This window comes from Dipodomys merriami, unplaced genomic scaffold, assembly GCF_024711535.1.
Source record: "Dipodomys merriami isolate MVZ:Mamm:240054 unplaced genomic scaffold, mDipMer1.0.p SCAF_276, whole genome shotgun sequence".
Classification (NCBI taxonomy): Eukaryota; Metazoa; Chordata; class Mammalia; order Rodentia; family Heteromyidae; genus Dipodomys; species Dipodomys merriami.
Genome location: NW_027204226.1, coordinates 1129308 through 1152267, shown reverse-complemented (window position 1 = coordinate 1152267; position 22960 = coordinate 1129308). Strand labels below are relative to the sequence as shown.

At 41.0% G+C, this 22960-nt stretch overlaps 1 pseudogene; it reads left to right on the top strand.

Moving 5' to 3' along the window:
• Positions 1–8894: 8894 nt before the first annotated feature.
• The window catches only part of LOC138837812 (tubulin beta-2 chain-like), a 48373-nt pseudogene continuing 34307 nt past the window's right edge, over positions 8895–22960 (top strand).

Below are 22960 nucleotides of genomic sequence, written 5' to 3'. Positions count from 1 at the left end.
TACTAGTTATTGCAAATAAGGGAAACCATGGGACCTATGTTTCTTTGGGCCTGACTTACTTCACTTAATATAATTTGTACCAATCTTTCCATTTCCTAACAAATGGGGCAATGCCATTCTTTCTGATTTCATTCTGTATATATACCACATTTTCTTGATCCATTCATCTATGAAGGGGTATTTGGGTTGGTTCCATATCTTAGCTATGGTAAATAATGCTGCAATAAACGTAGTCGTGCTGGTAGCTTTAGTGTGGCCTTGTTTGTGATCATTTGGGTAAACGCCCAAAAGTGGTATTGCTGGGTCATAGGGGAGCTCTATATGGAGTCTTCTGAGGAACCTCCATACTACTTTTCAAAGTAGCTGATATGGAATAATAAAATACCCCGAATAGCAAACACGATCCTTAACAGAAAAAATAGTGCTGGAGGAATATCAATACCAAATTTCAAACTTTACTACAAAGCCATAGTAATGATACCAGCTTGGTACTGGCACAAGAACAGACTTCAGTACTAATGGGATAGAATTGAGAACCCAGAAATGAACACACAGACCTATAGCCATCTAATCTTCGATAAGGGAGCTAAAAAAAATAGAATGGAAGAAAGAAAGCCTCTTCAGTAAATGGTGCTGGCAAAATTCGTTAATCACTTGTAGAAAACTAAAGCTAGATCCTTATATATCACCCTGTACCAGAATCAACTCCAAATGGATCAAAGACCTGGGTGTCAAAGCAGACACCCTGAAAACATTACAATATAAAATAGGAGAAACCCTAGGTCTCCTTGGCACAGGCAGAAATTTTTGTAAGAGATCCAGAAACACAGCAAATCAAAGGAAGGTTGGACAATTGGGAGTGCATGAAATTGCAGAATTTCTGCAAGACAAAGGTCATAGCTGGCAAGATCAATAGGAAGTCCACTGATTGGGAGAAGATCTTCACTAGCCATACAACGGACAAGTGTCTCATATCTACAATATACCTGGAACTCAATTAAATCCCCCAACAACAAATCCTCAAAGAAACAACTGCCCAATAAATAAGTGGGCTAAAGAATGAAAGAGAAATTTCTCTGAAGAGGAAAGAAGGATGGCCAATGAAGAAATAAATGCTCAACCTCCCTAGCCATAAAAGAAATACAAATCAAAACAACATTGAGATTCCACCTCACCCCAGTTAGATTGGCTATAATTAAGAACTCTATTAACAACAGATGCTGAATGGGATGTGGACAGAAGGGAACCTTACTGCATTGTTGGTCGGAGTATAAACTTGCTCAACCACTTTGGAAAGTAGTATAGAAGATTGCATTTTGAAGCCAGCTTGGGTAAAATGTGAGTTTCCAGATCAACCAACAAGCAGGGATAATGGTACACATTATAATTTGAGCTATGAAGGATGAGTATGTAGAGGATTGTGATCCGAGGGTGGCCCCTGGCAACAACAGAAATGGATACCTAAACCTACATGCTCAACCGTATATTTTGCAAAATGTGGAAGAGAAGCCCTTTAAGGCATATGTGTGTGTGTGTTCTATCTGAATGTCAAGGGTTGAAGTGTTGAAGTAGCATGGAAAATAAAAACATGGACCTCTTCTTGTTGAACTGAGGAGCATAACGTAAATTCTTTTTTTTTTTTTTTGTCGGTCGTGGGGCTTGAACTCTGGGCCTGGGCGTTGTCCCTTAGCTCTTCAGCTCAAGGCGAGCGCTCTACCACTTGAGCTACAGCGCCACTTCCTAACGTAAATTCTTCTATGAACAAAGGAATGCAGCTCGGCTGAATCCCAGCATTGAGATTTTGCAATAACAGACTTTCATCAATTTTTCCTGCTACTGGAAAAAAGATACTAAACGAAATATTAGTGCTTAACTCTCAAACACCTCTCTTTCTCATCCACTTCAGAGTTTACATGATGGAGAATGATCAAGTTTTCCTGGGGGGACAATGCTCACCAATATGGGGCAGGATTTATCAGGCATGTGCTCACTAATATCTGAGAAAGCAAGATTGGAATAAAGGGGATATTTGGGGGTTTTCTCTTGGGTGGTATTTTTTGTTTGGTTTCGTTTGGTATTTGCTAATCCTGGGGCATGAACTCAGGACTAGGGTCCTGTACTTGAACATTTCTGCTCAAGGCTAGTACTTTACCACTTAAGCCACAGCCCTATTTCTGGCTTTCTTTGGTGGTTAATTGGAGATAAATTTCTCAGGAAGTTTTCTTCCTGGCCTTTCAACTGCAATCCTCAGATCTTATCCTCAGCTAAGATAACATGTATGAGCCACCAGCAACCAGCTGGAATACTTGGATTTTCTTGCTTTTTTTGATCCTGTGGGGCAAGCCAGACAAAATATAACATTTTCTTTTACCAAATAAGAAAGAGAAACTTTTAAATCCAACTGTATGTGATCTGTTAGAATGAAGAGTTTTAAATTTTATAAAAACTTCATATTTTCATTGTGCTAATACACAGAATCTTCAAAATCCAGAAAATATTCATTCTGATTATTATTATTATTTTGTTGTCTCAAAAAGAAATTGAGGCATTCCTAAATGGTCGTGTTATTCTTTCCCATATTTTCTTCTAAAAGGTCTTTGATGTGCCTCTAAATGTTACTGGTTTCTGCAAGATAAAAGAAATTCCCTAGTACCACTTGAAATATAATGCTCTCCGTTAGAGTTTATGAGAAATTTCTACCTTCCGCATAAATTATCACTTCATTTAACTCTGTTAGTGTAAATTTTGTCTCTCTTAGGAGCCACAGATTTGCTAAACATTAGTCAAAGAAATAATAGAAGCCATTCTTATAGGAAATGATCAGTTAAAACAATACTTTTGTTTATGAGTATGTGTGTTGTGATTTGGAGTTTTTTCATAGAAGTCGTGGGGATGGAGCACAGGGTCTTGTGCACACTTCGCAAGAACACTACCACTGAGCTGCATCCCTAGCCCCTTGTGTGTGGTTTTGAAATCATGATGTCACAAGCCTGTAATAGAAATCAGTATAGCAATTCTGGGATTTGCCATGCATTTATGGAAACGCTGAGGAAAGATGAATTTTTAAAAGTTCCTGGATGTGGTTTTCATATCCTAACATTAGGGAAACATTGAGAAAGAACAAATATTAGTAGGTTTCTTGAGTGCTGAGAACAACCATTATCATTTGGGGTTTTTTTTGTTCTTTTGTGCTACTACTGGGGCTTGAGCCCAAGTCCCTTAGCCCTTTTCACACAAGGCTGGCTCTCTACCATGTGAGTCACAGCCACAATTCTAGTTTATTTTGTATATAATTGGAGATAAAAGTCCTGACTGGATTAGCTGCAAACTGTAATCCTCAGGTCACAGCCTCCTGAGTAGCTAGGATTACAAGCATGAGCCACTCATGTTGAGCTGTCATTTTGGTTTTTATCAGCCCATGAAACACATCTTTAATACTAATTTTCATGTTTTGACATTTTAAACTGTGGTGAATTATAAATAACCAAATTTCCAATATATAAGTGTTTAAGTTACATTGCTCATATTCATAGTGTTGTGCAACCATCACCAGTATTTAAATTTTTTATTGCTTCAAACAGAAACTGTAGAGCACATGGGCAGCAAAGATGGCGCTGGGAGGGAGTAGAGTGGGCAGAGCCCAATTGACCTTCTGATCAGTTCCTAACCAGTCCGTGAAGGCTTAGGTGCATGATAGGGTATGACCTTGACAGTGATTGGTTCCTCTTCCTCCCTTGCCTTTTTGTCTTTAAAAAGGGCTGTTCTCTTTTAATAAATGAGTTTTCTACCTGCTGGATTTGGCTCCCTCCTGTGTCTGATTGTCTCCCGGGCTGAGGGAGGCTGGGGAACGGGCGAGCGCCGCACTTACCTTTCCTCAGACCCCGTCCGTCTTTCGTGGGACGGACAAAGACCCGACAGAAACTGTATCATCATTAATCAATAAATTGTCACTCATCTCTTCCTCCATCTAACTGTGGACAATCTCTAATCTGCTATCAGTTTCTGTTGTCTATTCTAGATATTTCTTATAAGTACAATCATACATGAGCTATGCTTTTGTGTCTGGTTTGAAATACTTAGTTTTATAATGTTTTTCAAGGTTGGTGCAGTCCATGTTACAGCATGGACAGAGTGTCATTTATTTCTTGTGGCACATTAATTTCCATACTATGAGATGCCATATTTTGTTTATTCATTCATCTATAAATGAACATTCGGAAGGTTTCTCTCCAGTATTTATAAATAAGGCTACAATGAACACTGGCATCCATGTAAGTTCTATTGTCCATTGTTTGTTTGTATCTTTACAAATAGAATTGTTGAGTCATATTGTAATTCTATGTTAGACTCTTTGAAGATTCACCAACTTTTTTTCTATGTGGTTGTAACATTATACATTCTCATTACCTTAGCTGTGCCAAAAGAGTTCAACTCCTCCTCTTTTTTTCCTAGTCCTGGGGCTTGAACTCAGGGTCTGGGCACTCTTCCTGAGCTTCTTTTTTCTCTACCACTTGAGCAACACCATCAGTTCCAGCTCTCTCAGTTTATGTGGTACTGAGGAATTGAACCCAGGGCTTCATGCATGCTAGGCAAGCACTCTACAACTAAGCCACATTCCCAGACCATTTTCTGTATTTTTTTTAAGTCACAGTCATTGTAGAAGGCATGAAGCAGTATCTTCCTGTGATTTGATGGCATTTTCCTAGCAACTTTGGGGTTGCTTAGTGGTGCTTTATCTCTCTGCTTTGAAGAAATGTTTGTTGAAGTTCCACAACTATTTTAAAGTGAATTTCCTTTTGTGTTACTTGATTGAGGAGTTCTTCATATATTCTCTGAGGTTAAAATCTATAATATATAGTTATTTTCTCACATTATTTAGGTTTTTTTTAACTTTCTTGGTAATGAAACTTGGTCTGTTTAAGAATAGTATCTAATTTTTTTCTTTGGATAAAAAGGGATACAAAAGTTCTTAAAATAATAATAACAGCCATAATTAAAAATGCCATGGGTTTTTCTCTCAGAGGTTCATTGTTCTTAGTGTATAATAGATTAATTAACCTCTTTTCTTGTGTGTGTAAATGAAAGCTGCTTTTAGTTAGGACCTCTAGAATTTTTCAGAGGTTAAAAATGATAAAATTTGATAAAACTAAGTATTTATTTCACTTATAGAACAACTTTCTCTCCTCAACCTGAGTAATTATTTATACTATACTATTGGAGTTAGCTAATATTAATTAGAGGAAGGACTTTTTATCAAAGGAAGGGATTGCATAAGTTGTGGGAATACATGATGTATTGAGGAATACTTACAGGCTTCTGATATATTTTAGAAAAAAATTAAATTTAAGAGAATCTTCATCAGGCTGGGAAGTTGGCTCAGGGGTAGAGTGCTTGCCTGGCATGCCTGAGGCCCTAGGTTCAATTCCTCAGCATCACATAAGCAAAAAGAAAAAAGCCAGAAGTGGCATTGTGGCTCAAGTAGTAGAACGCTAGCCTTGAGCTGAAGAGCTGAGGGACAGTGCCCAGGCCGAGTTCAGGCCCCACAACCAGACCCCCCCACACACAAAAAAAGAGTATCTTCATCATAGAATCTACAGAAGTTAAATGAGTCGTGAACAAAGTTGAAGTTTGCCCAAACGCACAGAGTACAGAGATGAGACCAAAGTGGGTAAGTACTACCTGGATCTCCTTACTGTGAAATATCCTCCACATATTAATGGGATAAATGGAATTTTTCCCAAGCACACACAATTCATACCCTCAAGATAGAAGCGATTCCATTCAAGTATAGGCTTTGGAGGAATTTAACATTCAACAATAATTTTAAGAGATTCTTGATTATAGTAGACAAAAAGGATTATATTGACCTTTCAGTCTCAAAGCTTTATCCCTATTAGAAAATCTTCAAAAAATGATTTTGTGACTTTGGAGAAAATAATTAACTATATATTAGGAAAATAAGTTCATAAAATGAAGAGTTGATGCGGAGTTATGAAAGACTTCATACTATTTTTCAAAGTCTCTTGGAATCAAAATCTCTTCTCAGTGTATTGAGAAAGTAGAAATGTATCTAGTGTTAGAATCATGGATACCTAAAACATTGAGTCATCCCAAAATTCATTGTATCCCTGAAAAGTACATAGAGTTCTAGTATCTTAATGGCACTCTCATGTGGAACCCAACTATTTGTCTTGGCATTTAAAACTGGGGAAGTGTTTTCCAGGGAATGAACCTTTAAAATATTCTTTTCTAAATAAAACAAAGGAAAAATCTTTCTTAAATAATTCTTTAAAAGGATTATCAGCTGCAGAGATCTGACCTTATGGGTATCCGGGATGTGCAGGTACAGCAATGCCTTTGTGGAAGGACTCTGGGAATATGGAGCCACACTGAGCTCCTGGCTAGAATATGCTACCAACTACAGGCAGAGCCCTGTGCAGTTAGGTGACCTATTGAAGTCCTCATTTATTTCTTTGTCATTGAAGGCAACTTTTTTTTTTGGGGGGGGGCGTCCGGTCGTGGGGCCCTTCTGGGCCTGGGCACTGTCCCTCAGCTCTTCAGCTCAAGGCTAGCGCTCTACCACTTGAGCCACAGCGCCACTTTCGGCTTTTTTCCTTTTGCTTATGTGGTGCTGAGGAATCGAACTCAGGGCCTCAGGCATGCAAGGCAAGCGCTCTACCACCGAGCCACCTTCCCAGCCCATTGAAGGCAACTTTGAGATAGTGGTGCAGGCCCTGGAATCAGCAGGTATGGCTGCTCTGCAAATGCACTGCCCCTCATTCAGGGAAGACAGCTTGAGCCCTGGGTAGCTTCTGCAGGTGTTAGGCCTAGCCAGGACAGGTTAGCTGTGCAAGCTGGAAGTTGCCCACAATGTGCGGCTACATGCTGGCATGTGCAGCAGTTGTTAGCCCAGGTGGGATTCCCTCGTCTGACTTCACTCATCCTCCCCATTAAGGCCTTTGACACACCCTTCACTTCTGTCCCAACTTCTAAGCATGAAGACTGCCTCCTTGGCTCCATCTCCTGAGAGCTCAGTCACATGACTTACCTGATAGAGCTGAGTGTGGCCCTCTCCATGCTGACAGGGAAGATCCAGATTCTCCTAGGGTGAATCTCAGATACTGAAAGGAGGAGGGATGGGTCAAGCACTCTGGTCATTGGCTTCACAGGCTGTAGGGGCACTGAGTGATAGGTAGAAGAACAGCTTATTCACAAAGCCCCAAGCTCAATGCTCTCTGGAGCTGCACATAAGAGAGCACAAAAGAGAAATAAAGAAGTTGGAGGACCAGGAGTGATCCAGAATAGTGAGGGACCTCAGGGGACTGCTTCTAGTTAGAAAGAGACAATGTGTAAGGTAGGCATCAAAACCAGGCTTGCAATCCCAACACTCAGAAGCCTGAGGAAGAAGGAAAGTGAGTTCAAGTCCAGCATGGATAACATGGGGAGACTGCCTCAAAAAACAAGGTCTGGAGGTGTAGCTCAAATATTAGAGTACCAGCCAGTGAGCAAAAGCATCAGATACTGAGTTTGAATGGTGTCTTGGTCTTCAAAATAAGAAAAGAAAGAGAGAAAGAGACAGACAAAGAGAGAGAGAGAGAGAGAGAGAGAGAGAGAGAGAGAGAGAGAGAGAGAGAGAGAGAGAGAGAGAGGAAGAAAGAAAGAAAGAAAGAAAGAAAGAAAGAAAGATAGAAAAAAAAAGAAAGAAAAAAGAAAGAAAGAAAAAAAAGAAAGAAAAAAGAAAGAAAGAAAAATGAGGGCTAAAATGTGCCTTGATGCTACAGTGTTTGACCAGCACATGAAAAACCCTGGCTGTAATCCCTAGCATAGATAGGAGGAAGAGTGGGGGAAAGCAAGAAGAGCAGGACAGAGAGGGAAAGGGGGAGGGGGAAGGGAGAGGGAGAGGTCTCTGTGAAAAGAACATGCTAACTAATGGGTCTAGAATGTTGCTTTATAAGGCAAAGCTAACTATAGTGGCTCCTGTAGCTGTCTATTGTGGTGCAAAAAAGTTCCCAACACTGTGTGACTGGCATTATCTCAGGTCAGGTATAGAAATCTGGCTCAGCTGGGTGACATGAGGTTGTTGTCAGCTGACTGTGGGACTGCAGTGTCACCCTGGCCTTTCTGAGCAGATATTAACCCAAGATCATTCATGAGAATTGGGGGAATGCCTGGCCTCCTCCATAAGCAGGATTATCATAAGGTCTTAGCTAATAGTTTCACCCATTTGCAGTTATGATATCAAGAGGGGCATGCACAGACAGTGAGGGACTCAGTCAGAGACAGGGCCCAGCTGCCCCTTTGCTGATGCTTGCTGCCAACACTATCTAAATCAGAATTATTGGATTGTGGATATGGTGCCTCAGTTGGGGATGTCTGGCTTTCCCTTCCTGGCTCTATAGTAATGGATTCTTCTATTGTTAGAGTAATGGCTCTTTTTTCTTACTAATGCCTCATTTCCTCTGTAGCAAGCTCTCAGAGTGGATGTTCTCTCCAGGATCATGTACATAACTCCTTTCATATGAAAATGGTTGTTGATAAAATCTGCCATTTAGGTGAGATGAAGACAAAGGTTTCGTTGGTTCAGGTTAATTCTGAACCACACAGCAAGCCCAGCAGCTGTAGACTGTCTGAAAGCAAGGGAGCCAGCCTGCATCCCAGTGAACCATATTTATGGACACAGACATTTGCATTTCATGTAGCATCATGTGTCACAAACTATTTTCATAGACTGCATGCAGTCAGGTAAGAACAAGACTTGCCCTGCAAGGTGTAGTCTTTGTTCTCTGTGACAGACAAGCAGATGGATTGCTCACATCCATTGTTGCTCACATGGAACTCCCCTGATTAGTGCTGATTATTCCATGTTCTACAGCCCGTTCAGGACATGATTGAGAATGCTGGACCTGGCCAATTGTGCTCTGAACCATGTGGACATGAACTTCTTGGCAGACTGTATCCATGCTGCCCAGCTGGATGTGTTGCACCTCAGTAGACACAATCTGCTTCATTTATATCCCTCTACTTTCCTCAAGCTCCGGCAACAGGTTGCCCAGATAGTGCGGGTGTGGACCCCAGTGGAGTGTGCTATTACCCATAGCTATGTGGTCATGATGATCCTGGGCCTGTGTTCCTGCCTCTATCTCTAGGAGCTCAAGTTCCTTGCTAACCTGCTGTGAGCCTGCACCCTCAAGCGCCTCTTCTCTGCACTGTGTAAACTCCCTGAACTTCATTACATGGAGTTCCTGGTGCCTAAGAAATACTACCTGGAGAGTACCAGGATGAGCTGGCCATGTCCACATATGATCAGTAGAAATATGCTTGATTGCAGAAGAGCTGCATGCCATGCTACTATGGGCCAAGCAGGAAGACATCCCCACCTCCCACCACTTTTCTGGAGTTTTCACCCAATAGTTAATGAGACCAGCCATGAGCTTGGTGCTTTCTTGTTTCGAACTTTCAAAACTGCTTTACAAAACTTTCCCAGGGGCTGGGAAGGTGGCTCAGTGGTAGAGCGCTTGCCTTGCATGCTCGAGGGCCTGGGTTTGATTCCTCAGCACCACATAAACAAAAAGAAAACCCCGGAAGGGGCGCTGTGGCTTAAGTGGTAGAGTGCTAGCCTTGAGCTGAAGAGCTGAGGGACAGTGCCCAGGCCCAGAGTTCAGGCCCCACGACTGGACCCAAAAAAAAAAAAAAAGAAAGAAAACTTTCCCAGAACATTAAAACAAGTAGAGTAGGCCCTTGAATTGTGCTAAGGAAATGTCTTGCATTTCAACCAGCCCTGTTGCCCAGAGATCAATCCCTATATCAGATCCTAAGGCTAAGATGTAAGCAACTGTAGTTTCAATGAAAAACCTTTGTTAGAGAAAGCTGTAGATACACATGACAGACAATGTAGGAAGAAAACATGCCTTGTAAATGTGACATCGGAAGCCCTGGGGTTCAATTCTTTTTCCTTTTTTGTGCCAGTCCTGGGGCTTGAACTCAGGGCCTTTGCACTGCCCCTGAACTTCTTTTACTCAAGGCTAGCACTGTACCACTTGAGCCACAGCACCACTTCTGGTGTTTTCTGCTTATGTGTTGCTGAGGAATCGAACCCATGAATTCATGCATGCTAGGGAAGCATTCTATCACTGAGCCATATTCCCAGCCTCCTGGGATTCAATTATAGGACTAGGTGAAGCTGTTACAGCAGAGGTCCAGGCATTGTGGTAGAGTGTTCAATTGGACCTAGGGCAGCATGTGCTGGAAGCAGTAACAGGGAAAATTCAGATCACTTGTCACAGAATACAAATAAAAGGTAATGGGTACATTTCTTATCAAGCATTGTTGCCTCCCACTTTGTTTCCTCTTACCATCCCTAATAAGAAATGTACTCATTACCTTGCTCATGTACTCATGTAATTGTAACTTCTCTGTAAGGTATTTTCACAAATGCGTGTGTGTGTGTGTGTGTGTGTGTGTGTGTGTGTGTGTGTGTATAAATACAAATAAAAGAAGATCTCATAGAAAAACAAGCAAGAGAAAAAGACTGAAAATGAAAAGTAAAATGGAAAGGGAACCCGACTTTTGGGCCTAGCAGAAACTCAGCAGATCTGGTAGGAATTGTTCTGCATGGTGTGGCAATATTTCCTGGAGAATGTTTGCAGGGAATAGAAGCAGGGCTGGTTTTTGGTTGTTACCAGTGGCTTTGTGCTTGTTTTGCTCTGCATCCAGCTCAGTGAAAGCCTGATTTGAGGGTATCTCATGAGTAAGAGATGCTCCAGTATTTCTTAGTAAAATTCATATTCCATTTTCTGCTGAGCAGCTAGATTCATTTGACCACCAGCCTCTACCACTCCCAAGCCTCGTCCTTTGGTTCTACTAATCAGAGCCAGCCCTAGCTCTGGGAACAGGCATTAGAACTCTATTCTGTTACAGTAACATTCTTACCTGCCAGTGGCAGTCAACAGAGAGACCCAGTTCTCCTTTAGAGATGCCAGAGACCTTCTGCAGCTAGCTGAATCACAACTAGCTACCAACACTTTTCTGTTCAAGAGTTCCGATGACTCTAACAGAAGTCACATACTGGGGACTCTTTTCATTGCTCTCACTAAAACGCCACAGCACTGTATAACCTGATGTCCCCACATTCTGCTGCAGGAAAGGTAACAGGCTGGAATCTGTGCAATTTGGCTTGAAAAATTTGTTACAGTGAGTGAAAGATTGATTCCTGCCTAATTCCTCCAGCTCAAGCAAGACACCAGGTACAAGAAAACAAGCGTGGCCACATGCCTGTCAGCAGGCAGGTTCCAATCAGTGCCTGGCCAAGGATATAACACTTGGTCCCCAGGGGACAATAGCCCTTCATCCAGTGTAGAACATTCAACTTGTGGGCCTGGTCAAGGAAGTCTCCTTGTGGCCTAAGAGAGCATAAGCCACTTTTTATTTTCTGCTTCTTTGTGAAAACAAGCCCTATATAAGTCCATCCAAAATATAGTCCCTCAAACAACCTCCAAACCTGAAAGGTCTATGCACCTTGCTGGCAATAAACAGTCCCCACCTGTTGATCATTGAGTCTGGCCTATTCCTTTTCTGTTTTCCTCCATTTTCTTAACAGTGAGAATGCTGAAACAGGAATGTGGGTTCAGGAGACAATCATTCCCAGGTTGCCAATGGATGTTCATGGCTACTTCTAGATTTTAGGTCTGATCCTACTCTATTCTTACTTTGAGGTTACCTGAGATATCCTTAAAACAAATTCCCCTCATTAGTGTCTAAGACAACTTAATCACTGTTATTTCAATTCTTACAGGGTCTGAGAATGAGTCCATCAAAGCGGGCTTAGAGATTAAAGAAGTTTGTTAGGTGTTACAGAAGTTGTCCTGCCAGGGACACAGTGTAGACTTGCGAGCTAACACTATGACCCTAAACATGAACACAGCCTAGGCTAATGAAGGCAAAAAACACAAGCAGGTACAAGCTGCAAAGTTCTATTAGTATGATAACATCAACTTTTTTTTCCAAACAAGGGACTTTTACAATGGCAATTTCCTGTTATTTCATTCCTCAGTTTCAAGCAAGAGATTATTGCATTCCTCAGTTCCCCATAAGAGGTTAATATTCTGACTCAGTGTCATTGCTTGGTCTTGGGGTCTTTAATCCTAAGAGATCCTTACATTCCCCTTTCTTTTTGTAACTGAGTCAAATTCTTGACTCTTTTTCCTGACTCAGGAGGCTGTACTGGGCCTGAAGGGCCATCAGCTTGACAGTCCCAATTATTTTTTCTATAAGTGATATCAAAGACTTAACCACACAGGAACCAGTAATAACAAGTAGAAGAAATAGTATAATTGCTGGTGGCTAGGGATACTAGCCACCAGGCCAAAAGGCTTTGAACCCATACTAGATCTAGTTTAGCAGATGGATGCTGGTGGAGTCCTTCACACAGTTTACCTACAACCTTTATGTTTTCTTCTCCAGCCGTGATTCATTTACACAGTATCAGCACTCTTCCCTTAGAAAAACATAGGTTCCCTCTTTGGAAGCTGTGAGAAGGTCTAGTGCCGTATGATTCTGCAAGGCCACCCCCGCTAGAGAGTTCAGTTGTCTTTGTATGCATGCCAGAGACACTGAAGAGGCATGAGTATCCTCATCTACCCTCTCCTCAAATTCTTGAGCAAGTTTTAAACTATGTCTTACAGCACCTCCAGCAAAAGCTGCTCCTCCAACAGAGGTAACCAGACTCACCCCTAACATTATAGGAATAAAATCTGTCCTCTTGGTTAAGAGGTGGCATAACAATCTCTGAAAATTTTCACTTTTGGTATAAAGATTTAATTGGGGAACTGCTGTTATCAAAATCCAAGAGGCCAAGGTTGGATTAATGTATGACCATAGGCTTCCATTGCACCAGAACATAGTAGGAGAAGGGGTGTGACATCAAGATACCTGAAGCAGTTTGTCATATTCCACAAGTTGAGTTGGTTGGTAAAATTAAATTGCTACAATCAGGGACATTACAATAGCAGAAGTAAGAAAACTGTCCCCTTGTCTCTGATTTTAAACTGCCAGTGGTAGTTAACATCATTTAGAGCACAGAAGCATAAATGAAAAATTATGATGAGATAAGTCTTAGCTTGAGAGGCTTTTCAGGGTCCATCCATTTGTCTCTTCTGGTAGCAGGGCCACATTAAGTGGTGAAGCGTGGATCCAGGACCAGATCCCATTCACCTTGACAGTGGTTGGAGCTGTTAGGATAGCAGTATAAGGTCCTTTCCACTGAGGATAGTTAGTTTTTTTTATGTCATATGACCCACACAGTGTCTCATGATCAGTAATTAGGTCCAACTACAGGGGCTGCCTGCAGGAGTGCCTGAAATTGGGAATGGAGTTCCTGTTGAACAGTCTGCAGTGCCTGTAAAGACTGGAGCAGTCATCTATGTCAACATTGCAGTTTTTAAGCGAGGATACAAGAAGGATGGTCTGCCAAACATCATTTCACAGGGCATAAACCCTTTGGAATAGACAATGCAATGGGAGCGCAAAAGGGCAAAGGGAAGGAGTCATTCAGTCATGGTAAATTTAAGAGAATCCCCTCTCACAACGAGTCTACCTGGCTGCTCTAATTAGCTAAACCAGCATCTAGATTGAAGTGGGTATATCCTTCCTCCCTACCATACAGATAAACATAAAGAATAGTTCCACATCAATTCACCCATCATGACTCTATGTATATGAAAGCTAGTTTAATTTCATACCAACTTACTCATAAGCTTCATTTTTAAGACATACTCCTACCATTTGTTACATACTTAAACTTTCTGGGGTTTGTCTTCTTCCCCTTTTCACTGTGACAAACATTTTAAGACAATCCTTATTTTTATATCTTTTTTTTTTAATCCAGATGAGATTTTTTTTCAATTCCTTTCTAAGGCTTTCTTTACTACACTCTTTCTTTCCCTGAATTTCTTTGTGGCTTTTGGGCCCATTTTGCTTCTTTGGCTTGAGGAACCAGGTTATCAGAAATGCCTCAAGGCATCCCTTGGGTGGAGAATTTTGTTAAATTTTTAATTCTAATAGCAGGGGTGAGTTTCATTCCTCCTACTACCTCCATTGATAAAGATCTCTCCTTTATAGCTATTGTTGGAAGCGGCCTTTTACCACACCCAAACCAAGCAAGGATTTGATTGTAGAGTGGATTTCTAGTTTCCTAATCCTTGAAGTGCCTGAGGCAAGCCAGTGATATCATCCTTGCCCTCAATATCTACTGTGGGAATAGAGAGAGTTACTGGATATCACTGAAATAATATACCACAGACTCAGTTTCAGCAGATCCAAAGCAGCTTTCCACTGGGAAGCAGTCAGAGGTGATGGAGTCAGGCAGGAGTCCAGTCCACTGTCACTATGGTCAACATGGTCAGGATGACAACATAGATTTCCTTCCAGATGACTATAAGGCCGTCCTTGAACTTTATCCAGAAGGGTGGGTAGAAGCAGCAGCAGGGTCCCACACCGACTCAAAAGGGTTATCACACATTTTTCTGGGCTGCAAATTTCTACTAAGACTGGTTAAGGATATGTGGCATAGGCTTGATAGGCGGGTGTCCAGCTGGTTTTTAAGGCAACATTTGAGGCAGTGGCCCAGGACAATTGACCAGGGTGACAACTTTTATTAACTAGATAGTTCTTTTAATAAGGCTTGTAACCATTTCCAAAATGTGCAGTCTCCACACTTACACACTGTTAGAACTATGTCCCATGCCTCTTCCTTTTCAGGTAAGGAAAAAATGATTTCTGACCCCTTTTTGTGGCCATCAGTACTTTAATACAAGAACACATACACAAAGACATTAGAGAGGGATATGATACAATTCAAATAACATCTGGAGCTTGAAAATATTGTGCAAATGTGAATGTCTTAGAATCAGTAAATGAGAGTGGTTATATAAGATGTTAATAGTATGTTCATAATAAAAAAGCAGTGAAGAAGTATGTGGGAACTCTCACTACTCTTTGCAACTCTTCTTTGAGTTTAAAATAATTTCAAAACAAGAAGGCTTTCAAGACAAGATATGGCTTAAGTATATCCATCCCATATTTTTTGGTTTTGTTTTTGAGAAAAGTGTTAAATCTTTGAAGAGGAAGCATTCACCCAAAGGGAGACAAAACATTCAAATCCAACTTTGACTCCCTAACCTGTGGCATATATCTCTGAATTTTTTATTTCCCTATAACTTCTCAAAGTACAAGATAGTTCTCAATTTGACACTTCGAGATTTGACTCATGGAGGTCGTTGGCACCAAAGGTGAGCAAGTAAGAAGCAACATTAGCCAGGCACCAGTGGTTCACACCTGTAAACCTAGCTACTGAGGAGGCTGATCTGAGGATCACGATTCAAAACCAACATGGGCAGGAAACTCCCTGCAATTCTTTTTTATTTTGGCGTGGGGGTCGGGTGGTGGGGCCTGAACTCTGGGCCTGGGTGCTGTCCCTCAGCTCTTCAGCTCAAGGCTAGCACTCTACCACTTGAGCCACAGCGCCACTTCTGGCTTTTTTTTCTGCTTATGTGGTGCTGAAGAATCGAACCCAGGGCCTCAAGTATGCAAGGAGAGCTCTCTACCACTGAGCCACCTTCCCAGCCCTCCCTGTGATTCTTATCTCCAAATAATCACCAGAAAACCAAATAGAGTTCTCGACCTCAGCTGAAGAGCACAAGGACAACGCCCAATCCCAAAGTTCAAGCCCTACTACCACCAAAAAAAAAAAAAAAAAAAAGAGAAACAACATTAAAGCTGTTTGTTTTTTGGGCTTTGTGTATAAGCTACACATCCCTCAATTGTGAAATCATACAGTTTGGCTTTCCTTACCATGCCTTTTTCTCATAATATTCTGCATAATCTCCACTTATTTATGATGCATTAGGCTGTGCAGCAATAAATAAGCCCCATGATGAAAGTACCTCATTCTGTTCACAGCTTTGTACCCAGTATTCAGGACAACACTTGATATTCACTGAAAAGAAAAGAGACCATTATAATAAGAGATAATGCCTCGATAAAAGACATAAGGTCTGGGGATATCAACTTCCCACCCCCGCCTCTACCTCGAGAGCCCTCAAACAAGCCCAGATGAGCTGGTTTCTAAGATGATGTCCAGGTCCAATAGGCACTTTGGGCAGGTGACGTCTCTCCTGGGGACAGAGCAGCCAAAGCTTTTGCAAAACTATTGCTGGAAACTTATTTTGGAACTCTTGTGACAAAAGAACACTGAGAATTGCTTTGATGTGCTGATGTTTTCATCAATTTCTTGGTACTTCAAAGACAAAATAGTCGAGAAGCCAGCAGCAACAGCTAGCTCTGCTCAAAGCTTCAGGGTAATCCGTTTGTATGACTCTTCTAGCTCCACTAGGATTAAGGTGCACTCCCATCCATAGATGGTGAATTTGCCAACACAATGCTACAAATGACCAGACTTCATTTCTTTAGACAGCCTAAGTAGTTTGTGTGTAAGTAATAGGTAGCTACCTCTTGCTGTCCCCTCCAATGTCCCTGGGAACATCAGCTTTTGATGTTACATTGGCAATATAGGAATTGTATACATGACCAAGGGTGGAGCCACAAAGAGGCACTCCAGCCCAGGAATGCTAGCTAGTAAATGGAGAGGCCTCATGGAGGGAAGACCATATTCCAAGCAATTTCCAATCTATGACTCTTTCTCTAAGCTCTTTTGGGAGGTCTTCTTTTTCACTGTTGTCTTTTTCATTCATTCCATATTAGCTGCAGCTCTGAGTGCCCAGTCAAAATCTTGGCAGATGGGATTGGGCAGAAACCTGAGTTACTGCCCAAAGAGGTATTATGTCTCATTCTCCCTGGAGACAGAATGCATCTTCCAAGAAAGCTTGCTCAGCCTTTTGGAGAGGAGCACACATGAGCTGAATCCTGACAACAGGAGGAAGAAAACTTCAGAAGAGGTTTCAGGAGCCAGGGGGCAGAAAAGTCTTTTTTGTTTGTTTGATTTATTATTAGTAAGTTTTATTGTGAAAACATTGTACAGAGGGGTTACAATTACATGAACAAGGTAATGAGTACATTTCTTATTAAGCATTGTTGCCTCCTTTTTTTCCCCTTACCATCCCTACCAGCCCAACACCCTCCCCCCCCCCCCGCTGAAAAGTCTTTACATTACAAGGGACAGTCACTTCCATAGGAAGTGTCTAAAGACTAGAAGTACCCTGTGGACAGTGTCAGCTGGCAAAGGCAGACTCAACCATCAGTTGATTTCATTCAGGCATAACATCCCAGTACTTGTAATATTCAGTTGTTGAAACTCAGGGGTTTGAGGACAACACAGGACTTACATCCAAGTTCACTGTAGAAAAAGCAACTGAAATGTGCTCTTTCCTAAGGTTGTAAACAAGTAGCCTTATTCAAACACCAAACAATAAAACCAGATTACATTATGTGTTTTCATGCGTATTTGTGTACATGCACAACAGACCTGGGCCTGTACATGGTCCCTGAACTTTATTACTTAATGCTAGCGTGTTCTGTCACTTGAACCACAGCTCAACTTCTAGTAGTTAAGTGAAGGTAAGGTTCTCGTGGGCTTCACTCTTACTAAGCTGACTTTGACCCACAATCCTCAGATCTCAGACTCCTGAGTTGCTAGGAATACAGGCTTGAGCTATTGGAATCCAGGGGTTCTTTAAATGCCAGGAATGGGATGGATAGATGACTAGTTCCAAGGTAATGATGAGATTATGCATGTCTGGGTAGAAGGTGAGAAAAGGGAGAAAGGATATAAAAAGATTGGAGCTAGAACATGGCAGGGAGATGCCTCATGTGGTGAAGGCTTCGGTAGGGTCTAGTGGGATGAAATCACAGGCTTTGAGACTGTCAGTTTTGGCTGCCTCCATCTTGAAACCATGGACAGAATGGGTAAGCTTTCTATGGCTAGAAGCCCTTTGGGTGATGACACAAACCATAGGAGGTGTATGAAGATAAGAAGTCACCCAGGGGTGGCTCACATTTGTAATCCTAGCTACTTGGAAGGATGAGATCTGAGGATTGTGTTTCAAAGCCACCCTGGGCAGGAAAGTCCATAGCCTCTTATATTTAATTAACCAGCAAAAAATTGGAAGCAGAAGTGTGGCTAAAATGGGAGGCTGACAACCTTGAACAAAAACAGCTAAGGAAGAGCATGAGGCTTTCTGTTCAAACTCCAGTACTGGCACACAAAATAGAGCATAGATAGACAGACAGACAGACAGAAAGATAGATAGATAGATAGATAGATAGATAGATAGATAGATAGATAGATAGATAGATAGATAGATAGATAGATAGATAGATAGATAGATAGATAGATAGACAGATAGACAGATAGACAGATAGACAGATAGACAGATAGACAGATAGACAGATAGACAGATAGATAGATAGATAGATAGATAGATAGATAGATAGATAGATAGATAGATAGATAGATAGATAGATAGATAGATAGATAGATAGATAGATAGATAGATAGATAGATAATGGACTAATGGACTAATGGACTTCAGGTACTGTAAGGAATATCCTATCTCAAGTTGGGAGACATGGACTGGAGATTGGGGTGGTCAGTCTTCAGTGTGCAACCATAAAGCTTCCCTATCTGATAGAAACCTGGTGGGAAGAAAAAGCCATGCCAGTGTGTCAGGGTGATGTCAGGGCCAGCTCTAAAGCAAGAAGGCTATCAGAATCTGTGTTCTGCCTATGAAGAAGAGAACTCATTGCTCTAGAAAGTGAGGGAATTGATACCTAAATTACCCATCTTGAATAGAAATGGAAGTGGAGTTGTTTTTACGATAACTTAATATTATGTCTAAGAGCTATTTCTGTACATACTACCTCCTAAATAAAAGCAGGTTTATTGACAAAAATACCAGTTACGTATGATTATACATTTCAATAAAACAATTGTAGTACTTAATACTTTAGGGAATATACTACAGTATTTGTTCTGAAAATGTTTATTCCCTATTTTTACCTGATACATAATGTACTATGTGCTACCACATGTTGTTCAGATGCATGTATAACATGGCATATTTTTTTAAATCAGAGTAATTCTAGTGTGAGTTAGTGCAAAGTAGTCAATCAGAACATGTGGTCTATAGAACTGGCAGATGGCATGATCAGCTGCTAAACCAAAGCTAGCTGACATGGATATGGGCGAAGAGGGCTACAGAAGAATAAAGAGTATGCTCAAAATGTTGAGTACATAAGGATGGGGCAATAAATCTTTGAAGTCATAACATTACAAGAAACAGAAAGGATAGCCACCAATCAGAAAGCCATCTTCAAGGTCTACAATTCTCCCTATTTAACCCAAGACCAATCTCTGTAATGAGGAAAATGGCCAAGATGGCTGACCTGGGCCGAATTGCCCTTTTCTCTGTGGTGTGTCTATAATATGTGCTCTTTGTTATTTTTCTCTTCTACTAAACCCTTCGATCATCTTTACATATGTTTTCTTCTTACCTGAATTCTCCTTATGCTGGATGCAAGGACCCAGGTTGGATAGCTGCCTTATAATTTGTGGTAACATGTAATGGATTCGATTAAGTATGTTTTATTCTGATTTAGGCTCAATGAATGGACACAATTCTATCTGTCTGTCTGATCTGTTCAAATACAACATTTATAGTGAACACAATAAAAATTCTGTCTTCAAGCCTTAAATATTTGTCATTACCTATCTGTCACCCTTGTATGTGAAGGTACACCTGAACCTCTTCTTCCTAAGTGTACTTTATACAAACATTTGGGACTACATAATTTCTTGAGCATGGTCTGGTTAGATGAAGACAGCTATTTGTGTTTAGACAGTATCTCAATATGTTGCTTAGGTGAGCCCTGAACTAGAGTTCAAGTGAGCTTCTGGCTTTAGGTTCCAGAATAGCTAGAACTATAGACATATGAGACAAGCAGAGATGGTCAGAAAAGATGATGCTAGGCGAAATGAACCCCAAGATAACTCTATTATTTTTAACACTTTGTTTTTGTTTTGCTTCCTGTGTCAAGAATACCTTTTCCTTTCAATAGGCATGTAGTATTTTAAGAATTGCTTTCCAGTTAGTTGAATACATGCAGTAATAATTTTATCACCTAGGTTATTTTTCCAGACCTTGCCTAGGACGGACATATGGTGCTGAGGCATGCTTGCCCAGAATATCTTCCTCTCTCTGTGACTTATTTTGAGGAATATTCAGATGTATTTAGCTGGGTCAAAGATGAGGTATATTTCATTACTTAATGTACTTTGTCAAGCTGTCCACAAAACATTTAATTAATTTGCTCTCCCAACAATAGATTCTAATTTCTTGCTTTCTCTGCAAAACTCACAGTATTTAAAAAAAGAAAAAAGAAAAAATTTCTGCCAGGTGCTGGTGGCCCACGACTGTAATACTTGTTACTCAGGAGGCTGAAATCTGAGAATTGTGGTTCAAATCCAGCCCTGGCAGGAAAGTCTGTGAGACTCTTATCTCCAATTAACCACCAGAAAACTGGAAGTGGAAATTTGGCTCAATGTGGTAGGGCTCTAGTCTTGAGCAAAAAAGCCCAGGGACAGTGCCTGGACCCTAAGTTCAAACTCTATGATCAACAAAAACAACAATTCTAATAGACACAGAGAACTCTTCTGATATTTGCTAAAAGCATATTTCTTTGTCCCCTTGCTTATATGTTATACCTCAGAAAGTAAGACAACTGAGAATTAAGGAATTTAAAATTAAAAGAGAACTCCACCTTCTAGGATTTCTATCTTGCCCCATTAGCAACACTGCTCCACCAGAGCCTTGCGTTACAAGAGAGATAGTATATACAAAGAAACTTGCATGAAATAAGGAAGGCAGAAGGAGGCTGTCCTCTGCTGCCATACCAGCACCCCAGGCATTGATTCCTGGTAAGCAGAGACACATCAGTGTGGAAGATAGTTGACTTTGAGTATTTTATTCTCTAGATAGAACTGGAGTATAGGGAAGTGGGCACTGAGCATGGAGCTAGTTAGCTGGCAGGCAGGAAAAGAGAATTTTATTTCAAGGTCAGAAAAGACAAATGAAGTGTAGGTTCACAGCTGGAGTCATAGATCCAAGTGCCAGCATTGCTGCTTACCAAGGAACTCAGGCTCATATCCCTGAGCCTCAGTTTATTTAAAGAGTGTTGAGTACAGTGTACTGTATCATCCTTGGCATTTGGGTGAATTGTAAAGGGAAACATGCAGGTAGGCAGAATTCAGGAGGCACATCAACTCAGTGAATGATTTTATTTCACAAATCAAGTGAGGCTTAAATTGAGGGCTTCCACATGTGTGCACCTCCTCTTCTAAGATCCCTAACAAGGGGCTAGGACAACTCTGTGTCTCTGTGGCCCTTTCGATCCCCTATGTTTTTCCTTTCAGTGTCTTTTCCAAGACAAGCTCTAGTGCATTAAGCAGCCTTTAATGTAGGCAAAAGAAACACTGAGAGCTATTCCCAATGCTTAGACAAGAATCTCCCACTGGCATTACTGATGATCTTGTCTAATGTAAAATCTCACCTATCCCCTAGGGTCATTAAGGCCAGCGATGGACACAGCTAAGTCCATCACTTTGTTGCCTGTATTTTCCATGCCACATATTAGTGAGATACCCCTTCTATTGTTCAGCTATCTTGGGGAGGGCAGAGATAGCTATGCCAGCAACAAAGAAAGGTACTTTCTGCTTTATTAAGCTGGCACAGGGAGGAGCTTCTCTGTGGAACAAGTGGCCAAGGATGCTGCTTGCTTCTATGGCAACCCAACATGCAGCCAGCATTCAGGGTTAGCTCTGTCCACCACATTTAACAGAACTGAAAAACGTGGCAGAATTTCTGTTATTTCTGAAAGACCAGGTTACACTTTAATCACTGGTTGTAATAGCTAATCTGAGAGGGTGATCTATCCCACTGCCCAGGGGCCTTGAAAAATTAGCTCAACTTCAAGGGTTACCCACAATGATTTCCATGGTGTCAAGTGAGTACAACATCAGCAGAGTGGGAAACAAATAAAAATAGATGCATTTGGGGCTATTCCAGTTTCCCATCCAGGAAACACGAATTCAAACAATCTTGAAAATACATTCTTAAAATATGGCTGCAGAATTTTAGCTCAAAAACACGAAGGAGAGATGGGAATTCCATTGCTTATTTGTCAGGACTTTTGATTGGGGCTGGCAAAAGGTGAACTGTTTTGTAAGACGTTGGTTGGGGTGAAGCCCCTGTCTCTGAGCAGGTTAGGAGAATGGCTTTACAGCCCAGAAGGATAGCAGAGGTTGGCAAAAATTTTTTCAGGGGACTGTAGTAAGGGCAGGGCTGGTCTACATCCCAGTTCAGCTGCAAATATGTCTGAAATCTGACCTGCTGCTTCCATTTTTAGTGTCTCAAAGCAATGCTTGACATTCTTCCTCGATAAATTGCCAATTTCTTCTGAAGCTCTCATATTCATTCTAATTGCCTATTATTCCCACCATAATATAAATAAGATAAATAAGCCATGTTTGCTGCAATTGCAATTTGTTGAAATTCTTATCTCTTTCTAAAAATTCCTGTATAGTTTTGATGGCTAAATGGTTATCTAGAAATATCTGCACAGTATCAACTTTGATAATTCAGGATTTTTTCTCTTCCTTTTCACTTTTGTTTCCCCTGAAGATTGAATCAAAGCCTGTGCATGCTACGTAGGTGCTATAGTATTTGAGTTATGTCCACAACCCCTTTTGTTTATACTTGGGGGTTATATAGTTCTGCTAATCTACTAGGGCTGGACTTGAACAAGAAATCTTCCTACTTTGGCCTCCAAAGAAGACAGTATTATACCTATATACCAGAACACATAGCAATTTTTTATTATTGTTTTTTATTGTGAAAATACCACACAGAGGGATTACAATTACATGGGCAAGGAAATGAGTACATTTCTTATC